Source organism: Azolla caroliniana, unplaced genomic scaffold, assembly GCF_043228905.1.
Source record: "Azolla caroliniana isolate FFs.n. ecotype wild unplaced genomic scaffold, voAzoCaro1.0.p SCAF_5, whole genome shotgun sequence".
NCBI classification, from domain to species: Eukaryota; Viridiplantae; Streptophyta; class Polypodiopsida; order Salviniales; family Salviniaceae; genus Azolla; species Azolla caroliniana.
Genome location: NW_028230440.1, coordinates 6,547,164 through 6,566,899, shown reverse-complemented (window position 1 = coordinate 6,566,899; position 19,736 = coordinate 6,547,164). Strand labels below are relative to the sequence as shown.

General features: G+C 39.9%; 1 long non-coding RNA gene across 1 annotated transcript; it reads left to right on the top strand.

Annotated features, from left to right (window-relative positions):
* Window positions 1-9,540: 9,540 nt before the first annotated feature.
* On the top strand, window positions 9,541-11,337 carry LOC147863947 (uncharacterized). Its single transcript, XR_015529878.1, has 2 exons — window positions 9,541-10,049; window positions 10,150-11,337. It is a non-coding gene; the product is annotated as an uncharacterized LOC147863947 (long non-coding RNA).
* The last annotated feature ends 8,399 nt before the right edge of the window (window positions 11,338-19,736 follow it).

Genomic DNA, 19,736 nt, shown 5'->3' with positions numbered 1-19,736 from the left:
TGGGAGAACTACAACTATCACATTTTAAATCTTGGCAGTGTCCCCGCATCCATGACTTCACAAGAATGCCATAATGTGTCAACAACCATCTAAATAACACAACCTTTTTAGGAATTTGCATGGCCCATAACCATTTCTAATAAGCATTCATCCAAGAATCTGTTACATTACCAAATCTCTAGAATTTACAAGTTGCTGGTGTAACAATCACACCTCTCCTTAGCATTTCTCTACCCATTTTTACTGAATATTCAAAAAATGGGAGTTGCTTACCTAGAATTCCTTACCCTGATCTGATTTGCCATTTCCACTCACCAGGATCCCACAAAAGGCGATCAATGGGCTTATTCTCATAGATTCATAAATCAGAGAGATCGTTTACATCATTTGGATGTGGGTTCAATATCCATTTTTTATCTTTCTTCCACAATATACGAATAGGGAACCTATTCCCTTGAGTTACAATTTCATCTTCCACAAATAGAGAAGGAAGTCGTCCAGAAGGCAAAACATCGAAGTAAAGGCATTCATGAGCGTTTTTATAACCCCTAACCCCCAATAAGACATGTAGGGCTGAAAACATACCATACCAAAACAGACTAGTTTGAGAAGGCTAAAAGGAAGATATTGTAAAGACTCTATCCATTTCTGCATACATAATGTTCCCTCCCCAAACTGTACTACAAACATGGGTTTTGTTTTCCATCACTGAAGAAGAAAAGGCCAACCAATTCCAAACCGACTTAGCTTCACCTTTTAAATCAAAGTCAGCCCAATTCAACCTAGTTCTCTTCCCTAACATTACCCCCTCTTCTAATGTAAATAGTGGGTTCAATATGAGGGATTGACGCAACCATTCCTCCTTACATGATGGTAGAGATTGAACTAAGTTATGTTTCAAATCCCACCATGCCTTCATGATACCCCTAAAAAACTTATCTTGGCGAAAAATATCAATGGAATGGTTAAAATCTCTTAAAAACTACCATCTAATAGTATCTTTCCAATTGCCACCAGTAGAAGGCATAACTTTAGCCATTCTCTGCCTTAAGATTTTTTTCTAAGGCTCCCCACCAAGCGACAAACCTCTGATAATAGATTTTCCCAATAAAGCCTTACATTGTAAAAGAAGCTCAATCAATCCAAGACCACCCTCGTCTTTTGGAGTTGTAATAACTTTCCAAGATACCTTGGCTCTCACATAAGAACAATCTTTAGATCCCTAAAGAAAATTTCTAATAAGCCTTTGTACTTGCGATAGAGCATAACGTGAACACAACCAAGCCGATAAGATGTACTACATGGAAGCCAATAATACATGATTGGCAACAACAACCCTTCCTGCCAATGACAATTTCGCAGTATTCCAATATAACAATTTCTTCCTTATAACAAGCAACAGAGGAGCTACATGATCTTCTGGTGAGAGATTAATACCTACCTGACATCCCAAGTATCTTATAGGTTTACCATGCGGATTCCATTGAAACCCTTCTTGTGGACACCACAAAGGGTTTACTGTGTTACCTACCCAGAACCCCATTGATTTATTCCAATTAATAACAGCTCCAAAAGCATAGCAAAATGTATCGATAGCGTGTTTTACTCTAGAAATATTATCGCTACAACCTTGCAAATACAAGGTTGTATCATTAGCAAATTGACAATCCACAACTTGTTCCTCTAACCATGGCCATTGTAGCCCTTTTATATTCACAATATTACTTGTAAGAAAACTACTAAACGCTTCTCCAATCATCAAATATAAAAAAGGAGCCAATGGACATCCCTGTCTCACTGACCTCGAAATTGTGAATGCTTAGCCTAACTCTCCATCTACTAATACCCTACTAGTAGCTGAGTTGTAAGGAGTTGAGACAGTCATTAACCATTGATTAGGAAAACCCAACTTTTCCATGGTACCCCTCAAAAAAGACCAATCTACTTTGTCATAAGCCTTTTCGAAATCCAACAACAAGATTGCTAAATCCTCTTCCCTTTCTTGTGAAATTGCAAGCGCTTCCCAAAATAGAAAAATGTTATCTAATATACTCCTATCTTGTAAGAACCCTGTTTGGGTGTTATGAATGATGTCCGATAAAAAAGGTTGCAATCTCATAGCCAACAACTTAGCATATATTTTGTAAATAGTATTCAATATAGTTATGGGTCGCCACTTCCTAATATCAGCCACTATCCCTTCCAGGTTAGGAATAAGATAAAGCATACCTTCAGTCCACTTCCTTGGCATAAATTCAGTGTCAAACACCTCCTGAAATGCAACAGTAATGTCAGTCCCAATAAACTCCCAATAATTCTGAAAAAAAATTGTTGAGAGCCCATCGGTACCAAGGCATACATGGGAGCCAATTGCATCCAAAGCAACCCTTACTTCAAAAATCAAAATCGGTTTAACCAAAACATTTGACATGTGGAGTGAAACACGTGCATGTATGGACTGCCACACAACTCTCCGTCTCTCCAATTGATCAAATGTAAAACATTCGGCGGACAATAAATTACTATAAAATTTCGGAGCAATATCCCTCATTTCTCCGGCATCCTCTGTAATGGATTCATCCTCCCTCTGTAGTTGTTTCATCCCATTACTAGTTTTTTTGGGAGTTACAATTTTAAAAAAATCAACGAACACTTTATCCCCCATTTGTGCCCACTTTGCAGCAAATGCATTATAAGTGCATTGAGCCCAAGTATCTTGTAATTTACAGAGCTTATCCTTTGCATTATTCAATTCCAACATCACCCACATAGCCCATGGCATACGTTGCTAAATATGTTGCAAAGAAGCAACTGCTCATTTCATACTCAGTATCTTAGTTTTGAGCTGAGACTGATCCTTCTTTGCTTTAGTACAAAACCAATTACTAACATTGACAATTGTATCCGCAACTCTATCACACACCATCAATTGCATACACATGTATCCTTCCAAATTGCTAATTTAACTTCTTCTCTAAGGGCAACATCCACATACGAGGAAGGTATAGGTGTCCTAAAGAACTTCCCTTTTTCCACTTTTTTCATAGTAACAATAAGAGGTGAGTGATCCGAGAAAGTTGTCCCAGCTAATATCTATAATGATCCTCCTAATGCTATAAAGAAGTCGTCAGCATAGAATCTGTCTAATCAAGATATATTAGTACCTAATAACCGTCTATCTAATCTAGAGAATTGCAAAGATTCAACATGTTTGCTAAAAGAGGGAGAGCACCAAGTATCCTGAAAACCATACTTAAAGCACAACCTCTCCCAAAAGCTCAATTCTGAACCATATAAAATAGCTTGGCTACCCCCACTTCTATCAAACTTATCCTCAATCATATTAAAATCTCCAGCCATACACCAATGATCCACCTGGGGTAAGGTATCGCACATATAAGACCACAAACTCCTCCTATCTACTGTTGCATTGTGAGCATATACATTTATAAAACCCAATCGTAGATTTTGGATTTCTAAAATAATAAGTTGCACTCTTCCCTCACTAAAATCTTATAGTCAATCACATGAGAAGATCATTTTTGGGCTATTGCTATACAAACACCAGCTTTATTGTGGGATTCGCCAATTGCAGGACTCCAAAAATGGGCCCATGAACCATTAAACAAGGACCCATAAGAATCTATCCTTGTGGAACTCAAATGATGTTCTTGTAAAAAAACCATATCTACAGACCTCATAAAGCTTTTATGTAAATTTTGTTTAAGTCTAGCCTTAAATTTTTGTGCATGTGCACCACCCAATCCTTGAACATTCCATGATACAATACGAAAGTTAATCATAGGCTAACAAGAGTTGTTTACCTTTCATCTTCTTCTCCCCCACCGTTGCTTTCTTAGGCTTGTTAATTTGCCCAACAATCTTGAATCCTTTCCAAGGTTTCCTAGCCACAACTTCTGCATAAGAATCCTTGTTTATTGAGGAAGAGAGTGTGCTCTTTCCATCCACCATCACACCTCCATTCATAACCATAGTATATGATTGCACAACCGATTTTTCAAGCATGAATCCTTGTATATTCTTACCATGGCTTGTTAAGGCCTTTGTTTTAGCCCGAGTTAACCTTCCAGAATATTGTGAACTGTTCATAATACCCTCTTCCAAAGATATCACAGAAATTATCCCTTCATTCTTTTCTACCATACCTAACTCCATATTAGCCTCACCTTGTAATGAGGAAGGCTCGAAAGCTATCATCTGTTCATGATCATTCCCTCCCTTCAAGGGCTTCTCCTTCATAGAACTTACAATATCATTGTCAATTACAACATCATAATCCTCCTCTTTACCACTTTGTACATCATTATTACTAAAAGGGATTATTTGTAAATTTGATTGGTTACCTTGTGGACTATCATGACTTGCATTTGGTGTCTTTCTAGATGTTACCTACAACATAAGATGTCCTCATCGAGGATTTCCTACCATACTTCCTCCTGCCTTCTATTCAACCTTCATCATTTGTGTTGCTAAAAGAATGCTTTTGTAGAATTTGTTCCTCTTGAACAGGACAATCTTTGACCACATGGCCAATACAATTACAATTAAAACATTGATTAGGAAGTCCAGAATATTTAACTCTTTGGACCCTCAGTGGGGCCTGAAACATAGCGGGCAGCCTAACATACGCAGGTAATGTCATGCCTTTATGTTCAATTAATTGTATATATGGTAGGTTGAGATTCCCAACCACATAACACATTACATCAGATTCTTCATCAATTAATTGAGCAATCGATGAGGCCATATGTGGCATCACCAGTCTGCATTCTTTTGGTAAACCCGGAAACATGACAGAAAAGACAAAGTAATTCGATAGATGTTCACTAACCGCATTTAGGTCAAACCCAGGCTCCCATTGCAAGAAATGCATCTGAATTCCATTAATCCTTGTAGATCCCATCCGTAGCTTCATCACCATCTCCGCAACTGGAAACTCAACATGATAGCATCCTTTCCCTAAAAATTGAATATCCACAACTCTAGTTAGATCTTCTTGGAATCGCGCCTGTAACAAGTGACGCAACTCCCCACGATTAGGACGACCACCGATGACATGTATCACCACCAACAATTGACACATACAATCTATTTCAACTTACACCTCTGTCGGCACAGCTACATTGACAACCAGATCTGCGATTGGATGAATACCAAAGGGGAGTTCACTAGAATCACTTCTTGACGTCATCGCCTGTGTCGTCTCAGCAATCGTTTGTGTTTTTCCACGTCAACTGTATGTTAGCCGTAAATGTATGCATGTTAACCTAAAGGATTGTATGTAAATTTTAATCAAATCTTACATGTTTAACTACAAATGCATGTAATAAATAAGGCTTGAAAGTATGTTATATGTTAAACTTCAATGTATATATGACATATCTTATTCTAAACCTAACTACATATCTATTAGAATCTTATTCAAAATGTAAATATATATACGAATCTACGATATATCTTATACATATAACCTTAGCTGACACTATGCCAACCCTAATCTTGTTCAAGCTTGAATATATGTCTATTAACCTTAATTATATGTTAACCCTAAATGTATACATATCTAACTATCACTAAATGATTCTAAATTTCTATGTACCCTTATTGAACATTATTTCAAAGCTTACCTCGTTGATTTATGGCACCCACTCTACTTCTTTTGTTGTTGTCACCGAAAACCCCACACTTAAAACCTTTGTGTAAATGGTAGTGTAAAGCTTTTGCAAAAAGGCTTCATGTAAAATTGTTAGGGAAATCTTTTGGGTGCTTACTTCGCCTTCGAGTATATGCTACTTCACAAAAAGGCTTTGCATAATTTCGTGAAGTAAATGCATGATGTAAAACACTCATGAAAATGTTTCAAGGAATTGTCTCAATAAATCAATTGCATGATCGATCACCTTGTGTAAAAATCTTCAATTAATTCCTTCATCCAAAGTGTGTTGCTTTCATGGAAACCCTTCTAAAGAAAGTCTATGGGTAAAAAAACAATTGTGTGATTGGATCATAGTATGAACCATACGAACCATATGCGCATTTGCACTCGAGAATGTTTCAATCATTCGAGTATGGTAAACACCTTCGAAGTATGGTAAATACCATACTTTTGTATTCATTATTTATTATAAGGTTTTTTTTTTAAGGTAAAAAGTGTAATAAAAAATGTAAGAATGTTTTGATAACATACACATTCGTTTCCATTTGTATGAAAAAGAATGTTTGCCAATGCATTTGAGTATATTACGTACTATGAATTGGATTGCATAAATTCCTTTGTGTATTCACATGGTAGGGGTTCTTCGTGGAAGTCATTAAGAAAAACTATGAAGCCTTGTTGCAATTTCATGAGGTAATTTGATTGTAGAAATCCTTCGTATAATGTCTTTACGAACACTTCATGCGATTTCTCGGCTTAAACTCCTCATGTAAGTTCTAAGTTCTTTGTGGAAACTCCTAGTTTGTGTAAAAGGTCTTGGCATGTGTAAAAGCATCAAGTCAATAAAGAAAAAAGAAGCTTTCATGAAGAGGGTTCATCGAAATCACTAAGTCAAATGTAGAGAGCTATTATTACAATTTACATATACATATGAACGCTCTACATTGAAAACAATAGAAAACTATAGCCCTAAAATTGTGATCATGATGCAACAGGGAGCAGCGCACAGAGGAGAAGAAACATGAAGCCATTAGAGCCCAGGATGGGGAAGGAGAGTAGGTGGAAGATGAAGAAGAAGAAAGGTTGGATTGGAGCCTAGAAAGCAAGGGGATAAGCTGACACACAGGGAGCAAAAAGAAAAGAGAATAAAAACAAAGTAAAGTGGGCTACCATAAAAGGTGAGGAGGGTGTAGAGGTATAGAAAACAAGAACAAGAATTTTATGTATAAGGGTGGACTAGAGACACAAGGAGTACATAAGTAAATATTGATTGGCAAGGTGGGATCCAAAAACATACAAGAAAGAACCAAAAAACAGTTGTAAAGGTTAACCATCAAGGATGGGATGATATTATAAATAAAACAATATAGATGAAAAATAAAACAATGTGAAAACAACGAAACGTGCGCATAACTTGTAAAGATTAGGACAACTTCGAGACTACGGAATCATTTGTTGTGATGATGCTAAAAGCTTAGAATTGCCCGATCATTTCTTGGTAGGTAACAAATGGAATGGCATTAAATTGTCAATGTTCATGTACATAGAGTGGAAAGTGTTGAGAGTGTTTGTTTGTTTTGTCGGGTCGATTGTCGTCTTTCTAGGAGTGGGAGATTTTGTCATTGGTTGCATTGGAACATCTCCTCGTGATGCTTTGTGAGAGTTAGTGCACCTAAACCCACGATGGTGACCCTTCTTTGAGGCATGGTTTTGTTATGTATTCTTTCATCACCTAGAGTTTGGAGTGTGAGAAACTAACATGTTTGGCCACCCACATCTACAAGTTTAACCTTATAAACGAGGTCAATCAAAACATGGATTTGAGTATCAAACATAGAATTTAGAAGTGATTATTTCTTCATTAGATACATTGGTTCAATAGCTTCTCTCTTCCTTTAAGATGTTTCACTCTTCTGATATTTCTTTCGAAGAAATCCATGTCGTGAACATCCCTAAGAGATATTTAATATCTTGTATTAGAGATCTTACGCAACCACCCATCACTAATAGAAACACGTGCTCTAAAAACAATGAATTGGTTTGTCTGGAACTAGACCTTTAATTATTATACTATTATATTATTGGGAAGGGTAACAAGCATTACCTTAAAATAAAATTATGTCAATCATGTGTTTTCAATCCTAATATAGTTGTATTGTCCAAGGTAAGGAATAAGATATTGTGCCTCGTAATGTCCAAGTTATATTTAAAATTGACATTTATTAAAGAATTTTACTCTTAGATCAATACCCATAGAGCTCTATCATACTGATAAATACTTGTGGTAAAACTCTCTCAAGGAGAGGGGTGTGGTTTCAAACCCAAGTACTCTAAATTTGCTTTTGCTACAAGAGTCCCATGATTGCTTTTGAAAGTGAATGGCTTACATTTATAAATATATGCATATGATCTAAGAGATGGCATATCTTTATATCCTCCAAGCACTCGACCATAAACAATATTTACATATTCGGGTCCATCTATTTCTGGTTTGATGTATATTCATTTTGACCAATATCATCACTAGAATATCTAAATCTATATCAATGAAATATTCAAAATTTCCCTTCCTATACCAATCATGTGATGTTTGTTGAGTGACGAGTCACTGGTCTCCCTAGCTTTATTTTGAAATCAAAATTATGTGTGTGTGATCTAATTAAAGCCAATAAACATATATGTCTTGTTTAGGGATTTGCAAACAAGTTGTTCTCGAATCAATCATCATAGAAGGGACAAACATTATAATCATGCTATAGAGAAGATCTTGCAAGCCAATTTCATAGAAAAGAAGATTACCAATGTTGGTGAATAGTGTGATGAGGATGAAAAGAAAGTGCACATATCAAAGAGAGAAGATAATAAATAAAATTCCTAGTAGCATTAAGGAGGCTTTTGCCTCCATGGTTTAATGCAAAAGGAATTATGAGGGTCAGCATATGAAGATGAGGTCATTATTGTATATCCTTTGAACAAGATAGATAATACATTGGACAAGGACAATAGTATAACGAATCAAATATTAGATTCACGTGTGATCAAGCTCAATTGTAAAATGTTCTCTCATCAAGCCTAAACGTCTGTTGTTTCCTTTATCGAATGCATCATTTAACATGTTCATTTAAAATCTTATCCTAGAAATTTGTACCTCATTTTGATATGAGTTTTCTATTAAATCTTTCATATCTTCAATTGATTCAACGACAATGTGTGAATGGTTTTGGAGTGGTCTCCAATGTGTGAAATATACACTACTAATACTTTATTGATTTTATTGTAGAGTCTGCACATGTGTATCTTCTAGATGTCTAAATCAATGTTTTGTGGTTATATGCGAGGTCATATTCATGATTACATATGGACAATATGTAGAATGGGTTTACAAAATTATATCTACATAGCCTTTTATGATTAGTTTCAACCATAACATGTAGAAAAGAGATGATTTAAGAAAGCAAGTCATTTTGGGAGATTTTTGTTATCTTAAAGAACCTTTAAAAGCAAGCCTCCAACATTACTTATTATTTTGTTTGTCTACCCAATAGGTGAACGTGTGTTCACAATAGGTTCAGTTAGTGTCTATGTTAATAAAGGGGAGAGATTTGTGCATCCACTTTCTAGCTGATTAATTTTTGTGTCCATTGATCTACAATTGTGTGTCGCTAATACATTTGATTGTTGAGTGTTCAATACAACATTATTGACGGGTGGTCACACATCCATTTATTATTTGTTTGTCGAGCATTCAATACAACATTATTGAAGGCTCATCACCCTTCCTACATGAGAGTTTATTGCCTTCCTACCATAATGCTTATACAATGAAGAAAGTGAATGACGAAAAGTCAATATTTATTCTAAGAAAGGTACTTTTCTCTTTCTTCTAGGATGTGATAGCTCAATTATAGAGCTTTAGGTTGAAAAGGGAGGTAGAGGCCATCTTCCAAAGTTCCACAAGAAGTCATTGGTTGGCCTTTATCAATGTAATTTTCTCTTTTAATTAATATGGAGATAAAGGCATGGTGAACAAACTCTCTCTTGCGTTTGTAAAAGGTTTCTTTCTAAGATACATCTTACTCATGATCTCAAGGTCTTCAACTAAGGATGGACATACCCACCTCTCTCTCTCTCTCTCTCTCTCATCAAAGTCATATTATTGAGAGAACTCAAGTTCCATCCTCACCATGACCTAGTTCTTATCCCATTGATCATATATTGGTTTCCCATGGATGTTATCCTCACCTATCTTTCAATCCATCTATCTATTGTTCGTGTCTCTCCAAGGACCCAACTTGGACCATCCTCATGGGTGTAACTATAATTCAATCTCCTAGTAAGGAGGGCTCAATATCGTATTGTTGTTGGAATTTTGGTAGAATCGACTTAAACTAACCAAGGCCTCATCTTGTCAATTGCATTCAATCTCCTAGTAAGGAGGGCTCACTATCGTGTATCTATCATTGGAATTTTAGTAGAATCGGCTTTAAACTAGCCAAGGCCCATGGGTTAACTATAATTCTCACTATATATATATGTATATATATATTCAATAGCAAGTCGGGAGATTCCAATGATCCCGGAGTTTATGATCGTGGGTCATCTTGTTGGAAATAAGGCGGAGGAAAACCATGTCTTACCCACGAGAGATGGTGGGAACGATAAAGCAATTCGCCCCTTAACAAAAGCAAAGATGAAGGCCAACAATAACAAGAACAAGAACAACCTTCTTCAAGTGTACATAGACAAAGCTTTAGCAGAGGCAAATGCATGTAATGAATTTGAAGCCATGGGTTCCCCACACAGTCCCGTTTTCCATTCCTCAAACTCCTCTACCCCTCGCTCACCTTATCAGCAAACCCTCCTCCCCATTACTGAAGAACCCACAAACCCACATAGACTAGAAGAAGATGAAGAAGAAGATGAAGAAAATGGTGATGGTGGAAATCCTTCTGGTCACTTGGAACCTTGCTCTTGCACATCTGGACCACTCCATGTCTTCAAGGCATTGTTTCTCTCCTCCTAATTGGGTTTCTGGCTTCTTTACTTAGTACAGTGGAGTTGTTCCCCTTTTTTAGGAAATTGGGGGTATTTCTTTCAAATTCCACTTATATTTTTACTTGAATGAAGATATTTTTGGGGGTGTTTAAATTGGAAGGTTACCTTTGAATTTCAATGGATATGTTACTTTGAATGAAGGGTTGGGGTTAATTTGGGAGTGTTTTAAAACACCATGAAGGGGATATGTGTTTTCATCTCTTCTTCAGGTTTCTCACTTGATGATGTATTATATGAAAGGAAATACCATGGTCCACACATGTAGCATGAAAGGAAACACCATGGTCCACTACACTTGTGTATGGCCATGGTTAGGCTTCTTCTTATGTATTTGCCCCTTGATTTAATTAATCACGAAGCTCTAATCAACGTGTGTTATGCACAAATTTACCGGCTCTACTATGGGATCACACACTCTAATGTATACAGTGGTTGGAAACATTTAGTTTGTTTAACATAGTCATGAATCTCCCATGAAAGTCATCAGTGTGGGGAAAATATGGTATGTCATAGCTTTAATCCACCTTTTTACCACATCTTTCAATTGATATTTAATGAACCCAATTGATTGGTTTTAAACATTGTAAATGGTATTCATTTCTTAATCCAGTTCTTAGATCAAGGATTTAGTGTTGATCATGATGGTGGCACTTTGTAGGCTTGGTTCCTAAGCATAATCAATAGAGTTAGAGAGTAGTGTTTCTCATGCATAATGTCATCCTAATGAAGAATATATGTTTATGGCTTTTATTTTATAGCTAATAATGGTTACAAGTTTTCTTCATAAGCATTGCCAAAAGAGTTGAAAGCAGTGTTTCTCTTTCACGTACAATCTCATCTTAGTGAAGAATACATGTTTATGCTTATCCTAGTAATGGTTACTTTGTTAACAAATATTTGTCTCTAATGACAATTTTTTTTCAAGTACAAGGTTTACAAAGAATGTACTCGATTTGCCTCTAAATGAAATAAATCTACCTTAATGTCTTTCCCCCCCTCGAAATCAAGATATATATTAGTTAAATATATGAAGCATAAATGTCTCGATGCATCAAAGGGTTCAACAAAGTTATGTTGCCATTGTGGGCGAATTGAATGGAAAATTGATACTTAAAGACTATTTTTACTTATTATTGTTCATATATAAGCAACTTGCCCATGAAGTACTAACTTTTAGTTGAGTGGATTACTTTTGGTTTTTCTATTCAGCCTTGAAATTTATGCTTCCATCCACTAGGCAATCAACCTTTAATATTGCATGATCTTTCCCAAATTGTGGTCGACAAGATCTAGCTTGCATGTTACGCTATGGATATTTCATACTGTGTTATACTTATTTAAATCATGCCATACTATAGTCAAAAGTGAAATGCGAGATACACAACATTGCAAACTATGTTCACAAGGGAAATTTGTTAGTTTCAATAGATTATATAAGGGTATTGTTTTAAAGGGTAAATGACAACAAGTCAGTGCATTTAATTAATGAAAATTCCAAAACTTCAATGTTCTTAGAGTAGAAGTTGGGCACACATCACGTAATGAGGTTGGATATAATAATACCCCTATGTTGGATAGACAATATAAATTCGATGTATGGCTATAGAGTGACAATTCATAATGATTCACTTGAGTACATGTATAAGGAGTATAGGGGTCACAATATGGTCCATGGAGCTAGCATACAAGAGTGAGATCGTGCACAATTGATCATGAGTGGCACATGCACGGGAGCATGGTATATATGTTGGATAGTTAGGAGGAGAAAATGTCTCTTTTGCCTAAGGTGGTGTTGTTTCCTATATCGACAATGGTTTACATTTGCGACCTCACTTGCAATGTTGAATCGTCACTTGCAAAACCATACAATTGCTATTTCTCACTATATGTACATATGTGAGTGCTCCAATTAATTATTAAGGATTAATGTATTTTATTAGCACCCTATCCTTTGCATACGAATATAATATTATCTTATCGATAAAGGCAAACATTCATAGCTTTCCCATAGATAGAATAACTTCATTTTAAAACACTTGGAAGAAGTAATGATGTGATATATGACATTAACTCAGTTTATTTTATGAAATTGTGGACCCACATTTAAAAAGCCAAAATTGTACCCGATACTTACAATTATCATTTCTTTTGTCATGTTTGTAAGACAAAATCTGATATTTGAATCACAAATGTTTAAGTTGAATTGAGATGGATTCCTTGACATCATTTCATTTTCAGATTCTTTCGGCTAAGATCAGAACTTACAATACACACACAAAACAAAACTTAATATATCTTAATAATTTCATTTTCAAAGGAATATGTCTCAAGAATCTCTTTGCTACAAAGCAGAAATTTAACATTTTCCATATATATATTTTTACTAATGCATCACGTGAACATGATTTCCCTTAAGACCAACATATGTTCTTTACAATATATCTTTTAAGACAATTTAAAGATCAAACATATGTTATGTAGCATTCAACAATATCACCTTTCAACTTACATCCTTCATCCAAATATAGTGCCAACATATGTTGCCTTGTCTATTCTTATGAATACTCAATTCATTAGTCCACCATATAGAGAGAATACTTTTCAAATTTTGCATTTTTTACGTAGAAATTGTTAAATTTGTTGATTTCAAAATGTAAAGCCAAAATACAATAGCTTTTTATGCATTACACATGAATAAAGAATGCAAAACCATAGATTGGAAATGATGATGAATTTAAATTCTAGATTCAGAACAGATAAGCCCGACTACATCATGAGAAGTTACTTATGATGACAAAGAGGGGAGTGGTGAGGATGATGATGTGGTTTGATGGGCAATCAATGATGTGGTTGTGGTTGTCAATAATGATGCTAGAATATGGAGTGCTTCTCCTTCGTAGTGATGCCAACTCCATTGCAATTTTGTGGGAAAAATTTGATTTCTAAACCAAGACCTTCCAACTATCAAGAAAAGAAAGAGGACTTGTACTCGTTAAGATTTTTGTTTGTTTGTGATCTTACCTATGGCTTTGGTAGTTAAAACCATATGTTTGCTTTGAGTCACGGTGATGCCCTTTTCTATTTTAACTTCTACAATCCGTGATGGGCTTGGAGTTAATAGGAGGTCGAGGACAATTTATATATTACATTCAAAGTTTATTTTTTATACACAAGGGAATTTTTATATGAACCGTCAACTAACAATCTCGCGAATGGAGATATCCTTTGTTGTATGGTATTTGTCTTATGTACTGACCGCATTATAGTTGACGCACAATCATAGGGGCAACACATTATTCAAGAGCCAAAATTGTGCATTATTGTTAAACAACAACCCATGCATTTTTGTAAGGTCCTTTGAAACTTGTCATAGGCATGTGTTATATGTTTGCATTCATTGACAATGATCCCTTTATGAACACATTAGCTTTTGGGTCTCAAGTACATTTATCGACTTGCTTGGAAGTTGCTTGTATCTACTTTTTTTGTTGTTGAGCCTTGACCTTAGAAGTTTGCTGGATCAAACTATGGGTGTGCAACCAAAATTGGTGGTTTCATCTCTACCACCCTTGGATTGTAGACACTCTTTTAAATTTCCAAATGGGTATTAGTTTTTTAATGGTGCCTCACCCACTACTCTTGGGGCATTCAACCATTGAAGCTTCTTTCTTGGTTTAGAAATCTACCACTTTTAGTAGTGTGATTATGGGTATATCAATAATTTGGTTAGATCTTGTTTTCGTTGGCACCCATTGTGGTTCCTCTCTCTTTCCTTATTTTGCTTGAATTTCCTTGGTCATATGATTTCGCATACCCAATTGGTACAATATCTCCATGTTTTCCGTGCTTCTTTTCTTTTTTTTCCAAAATGAAGCTACTTTCCCATTAGTTAGGAAGGATTATTACAAAGAAATTGTACAAGGAGGCTTATATATAGAACGGGGAATCTCCCTCCGATCAGGTTCAAGAAAAGGAGACTAGTTACAACGCCTTTCGGACTGACTACTTAATGTACGTACCTGTAGCTAAAAATGGTGCCCTTCAGTGATGGCTAGTACGAGACACCTCCTGGGGTCGACATTGAAGGGAGGGTGGTAAGTGAGTCGGAAACAACCAGCATGGGGGCTGGTAGTTCCACCTTGGGCCACTTCCTCCTTGTGCCACCATAGGCGTGTTCCGCCATTTCTGCCAAAAGCGCAAACGGGTCGTAACCACGTCATTGGAATGGTTGCAAACCTCGTCCAATTGCCCTCGTAAGCAGCTGATCAATGCAAACCATATGTCCATTATCACTTCCTCCGGGGGGCGCACCAGGTCCTAAATGACCTTTAGGCAACATGCTTTCCATACATACCATAGGGTGAAGCCAATGATCAGCATCCAAATGTCTGGGAACCTAGGGGATGCGGACTGCAAGCCTCTCTCAAATCGAATCTTGGCGATTTTGCCTCTCATACATACATAACACCAACTATCCGCATTGAGGGCGTCCGTCCACCTATCAATGGAGTGATCAAGCCATGCCGCAACACTCCATGATGTTGTTCCTTCCACTTCACATGCCGCAAGGAGGCCTTGTCTGCTTGTTCTTGGTCGGCTGGGAAGGTTGGTCTTTGTATATCCGGCTCTTGAGTGACGGGACTTCTGTGACCGGTTCCATCCGAACCGGTTCCGGTACCTCCCTTGGCGTGGGATGCTCAGCGTGAGTTGCGGGCGTTCCATCCTTCTGTGGGTCTGAACGCTTCCCGACTGATTCAACGATGCTCTTCATCGGCCGCCGCTGGAGGTGCTCTGTGGGTTCTTCCTCCATTTCCTCTGCCTGAGTCTCGACATTCATTCTTGCCGCCAGGGTGTCCGTTTCCTGTTGCACCGGTCGGTTGAGTGGGCTCTTCAGGGGCCGTGCCGGTGTCTCCTCACTTGCATCCGTCGGCTGCTTCCGGCTGGCGCGCTCCTTTGCCGCCTTCTCTGCGTCGACCGTCTTCCCCTTAGTGGCCTTGGAGGCCAACAGTTGTTGCCGTTTCGAAGTGCCGTCCGTTTCTCTTCCCCGCTTCTTGGTTTGGACGAGCTCGACCAGTGGCACCAACAGGGTGAGCCATTGTGTCACCGCATGCCATATTTTCCGGCCTTCCTTGCCGTCCTTTCCTCTTACTATATCAATGGCCGTACACAACACGTGAGCGATCAACACCGGCCAATCTACCTTGACCCCTTTGTACGTTACGATGATCAAGCCTGCTCGGTTCTGAGGCATGACGGGGGGTCGAGGGTACACGTAGCCGAACTCATGGAGCACATGGGCAATTTCGCGGAATAGCATATCTTCGCCGCCCTGTGTCCTGTAGCCCTTGCTGGCTAGAGAGTACTCACCGAAATATTTGATGAGTTGCTCGGAGGTAGGATTGTCGATCGTGTAGATGCCTCCCTCCGGAAGGCCTATTAACGCACGGATCGCCTCCTCCGTGATCACCTCTGTGTCGATTTCTTTGAGGATCTTTTCGGCCTCCTTGTGTGGCGCCGCCTCCATGATCATTAAGAAACCCTCCAGTCCGTGTTGCCGTAGCCATTTCTTGGCGGCTTCAGACAACGTTTGGCAGTCCATCTCTGCGTCGAGGTCGGAGAGCGTTGGCGATGTTTGGTGGTGGGGAGAGTGTGAGAGAGAAAGTTCTGAGGGAGGGGGTTCTCTGTGTGCGAGCTCTCTGCGATTGATCTTCACGCGTCTGTCTGCGTCCGTTCTCCTTGCTTCGCGATAGGACAAGGTCTCAATGCGTGGGGGTTTTTCTCTCTGCATCTTGGCGCCTTTTTCGAGCCTCCGCATGTGCAGGTCGTGTACTATAATAGCATTGCGTGCCATGTGGCGGTGGTTAAATGTCCTATTCATAGCCCCTCGTACCTTTTCGACGTGCCTCTTTACTCGTTTGCATGGCCGTTTCCACCACTCCTTTCCATGATTTATTTGATTCGCTCCTTTATTTGATTTTTTTTTTTTTGTAAAGTAAATTGTGTGCTTAATTTTTCTCCGGTCCTGTCGGACCCTTACCCGAAACATGCACCATACCGGCCTCTTGACGGTTTGCCGTCATTATGCTTTCCTCGGTTGCCGGCTCATGCTCCCCCTTACCGGCTTGGTGGTAGCCGTTTTCCTCACGGGTTGCCGTCGTGGTTGGCCTGCCGGCGTCTGATTCGGTGGCGGTCCTTCGTTCAAATGGGTTCTTTGGCATAGGTCCTTTGTATGGCTTTAGTCTAAATCCGTTGACCCATTTACCCTGCACTTCGCCAGCAAGTGTTCCTAATTGGTAGGACCCATTGAACTCGCGTGTGATCCAGTATGGTCCGGTCCATCTAAACCGTAGTTTACCTGGCATTTTGCCCATCCGGGTCTGGAACACGAGTACCGGCTTGCCGATTTCGAACAACTTTTCGTTTCCCTTCCGGTGCCGATCTACAAACGCCTTCCGTCGCCATTGTTCCAATTCCAAGTGCATGATGCTCGCCGGTCGGTGTTCTTCTAGTTCACATAGAGCCTTTAACCGAATTGCCTCCGATTCCTTTTCGTTCAGTCGTTCCCGAATCTGAATCCGTAAGCTTGGTACCTGGAACTCGACTGGCATGACTGCCTCTAATCCGAATGCTAATCGGAACTGTGTTGTTCGGATGCTTGTTTTGTACGCTGTTTGGTAGGCCCAGAGCGCACCATGCAGCTTCGTATCCCAATACGTCCGGTTTTTGTTGACGATTTTCCGGAGGATATTCTAGAGCGTTTTGTTCGTCGACTCAGCTAACCCGTTTGCTTGTGGATAGTACGGTGTGCTTCGTTTATGTACTACCGCATAGAACGTCTTCAAACTTTCTACCACTTGTCCAAGAAAGTGCCCTCCTTGGTCACTTATCAGCTCTATGGGGCATCCGTACCGGCACCAAATGGATTCGTATAAGAATTTTGCCGTTGACGCCGCGGTGTTGTCTCGTAGGGCTTTCGCTTCTACCCACTTAGTGCAGTAATCCGTCGCGACGATCACGTACCGGTTACCGGTTCTCATTGCCGGTGGTTTAAATGGCCCGACAAAATCTAGCCCCCATTTCTGGAATGGTTCTAGTGGTAGGACCGGCTGGTGTGGCATCCGAGCTTGCTCCGTTGGCTGGCCAATTGCTGGCATAGATCACACTCTTTCGCGTACCGGACTGCATCTTTCAATGTCATCGGCCACCATAGGCCACTTTGCCATTCTTTCCTTGCCGTCGCATCTCCGGCATAATGGCCTCCGGCGACTCCGCAATGTGCTTCCCGTTGTCGTGAAGAATTTCGGCCAAAGGCGGAAACCGGGAAACATTGGCTACATCGGCGGGGTGCAGCGTGTGTACGCACCCGTGTACATTTAGTGTGAATGTCGAGGGCGCCTTTATGGCGCCGAAGAGTAGTCAAGTCGGGACAGACGATCCCATGTAAGTCGGGATTTGTCCCGCATTGTAATGCCTCCCTTTCCTTGTTCTATAAAAGGAAGGGAACGCCCTTTGTAAAAGGGTTGCCCATTTTGCATTAGAGGGTATACCGTTAGGTTTAGAGTTGGGTTCTTCTTCTCTCTCCTTCGTGTTTTGCTTAGGGTTTGCTTTGGTTAGGCCTCTTGTGCAAGACCCCGCTCGGCGCGACGAGCTGAGAGCTCCCCGACGGCGGCTTGGCAGCAGACAACTACTGTAACCTACCTCAGTCCGGCTCGAAGCTGGGAATGTATTCTTCATATATATATATACATACATATACGTTTATGTTTGTCTGTGTATATTCGCATCGTTGTTGGCGTCGGGTGCTTACCCTCTCCTGCGTTTTCTGCACATAAGGCGTGAATCGGGTTGAGCTGCGTGTGCGTGTGCGTGTGCGTGTGCGTGTGCGTGTGCGTGTGCGTGTGCGTGTGCGTGTGCGTGAGTCGGTGTTAAGCACACACACACACACACACACACACTCTCTCTCTCTCTCTCTCTCTCTCTCTCTCTCTCCCTTCGGTTGCTTCCGGTGTGTTTCTAGGATGCCCTAGAAACAATGAAGCACAACTCCCTACGCTCCATCACTCTCTCGTCCAAGACCCCCGTGGTCCCGCCTTTCTCCACGCACGCGCGTAACAACGCGACACCGTAGTATTACCTTCTTCTCGTCATTGTGCACCGCTCGTCGCCATATACCGTCCACCCTTTGTGGTATAACGTGTCCTGTAATAAACAGAAATGCCGGCTTTGTACCGCTAGACGTTTTCTTTCGTCCCGGTTCATCTCCTCCCGAGGTAATCTAGTACTCAAAAACTGGTGCATATTAGTTAGCCACTTATCTTCTTGTGCCACCGTTTCATATGTTGTTGTTTCCGTGGTGACTCGAAAAAGCTCCGCATCCGGAAAGTTGTCTGGTACTCCGTCACCTGTCTCCCCGGAATCTAACCGGCTTAGATAATCTGCTACCGCATGCTGTATGCCGGGTCGGTGGAATATCTTGAATTCAAACTCCTGCAACAGCAAAGTCCACCGGGCCAACTTACCGGTAAGTGACGCTTTGGATACTAGGTAGAGGAGTGCCGAATGATCTACATGGAAGGAGAACTTTCTTCCCAATAAATAATGCCTGAATTTTGTTACACCGTAGATCATTCCTAAAGCTTCCCTTTCCATGGTAGAATAATTTCGTTCCGCTTGGGATAGCTTCCGGCTGGCATAGTACACTGGCGGGTACCACCTTGGCTCGGTAAGCTGCATGAGCGCACTGCCGATTGCGATGTCGGAGGCGTCCACGAACACATGAAACTCTTTACTCCAATCCGGAGGCTGCACTACCGGTGCTTGTGAAAATAATACCTTTAGTGCCCGGTACGCCTTGTCTTTGATGTCTGTCCATTCGAACGGTGTTTGGTGTACTGCCGCATGTAGAGGTGTAGCCAGGTCTGCCAAATATCGGAGCATATGGCTATGCCAACGGATTTGTCCTAAGAAACGGCTCAATGCCTTTGCCGTTGCCATTGCCGGTGCT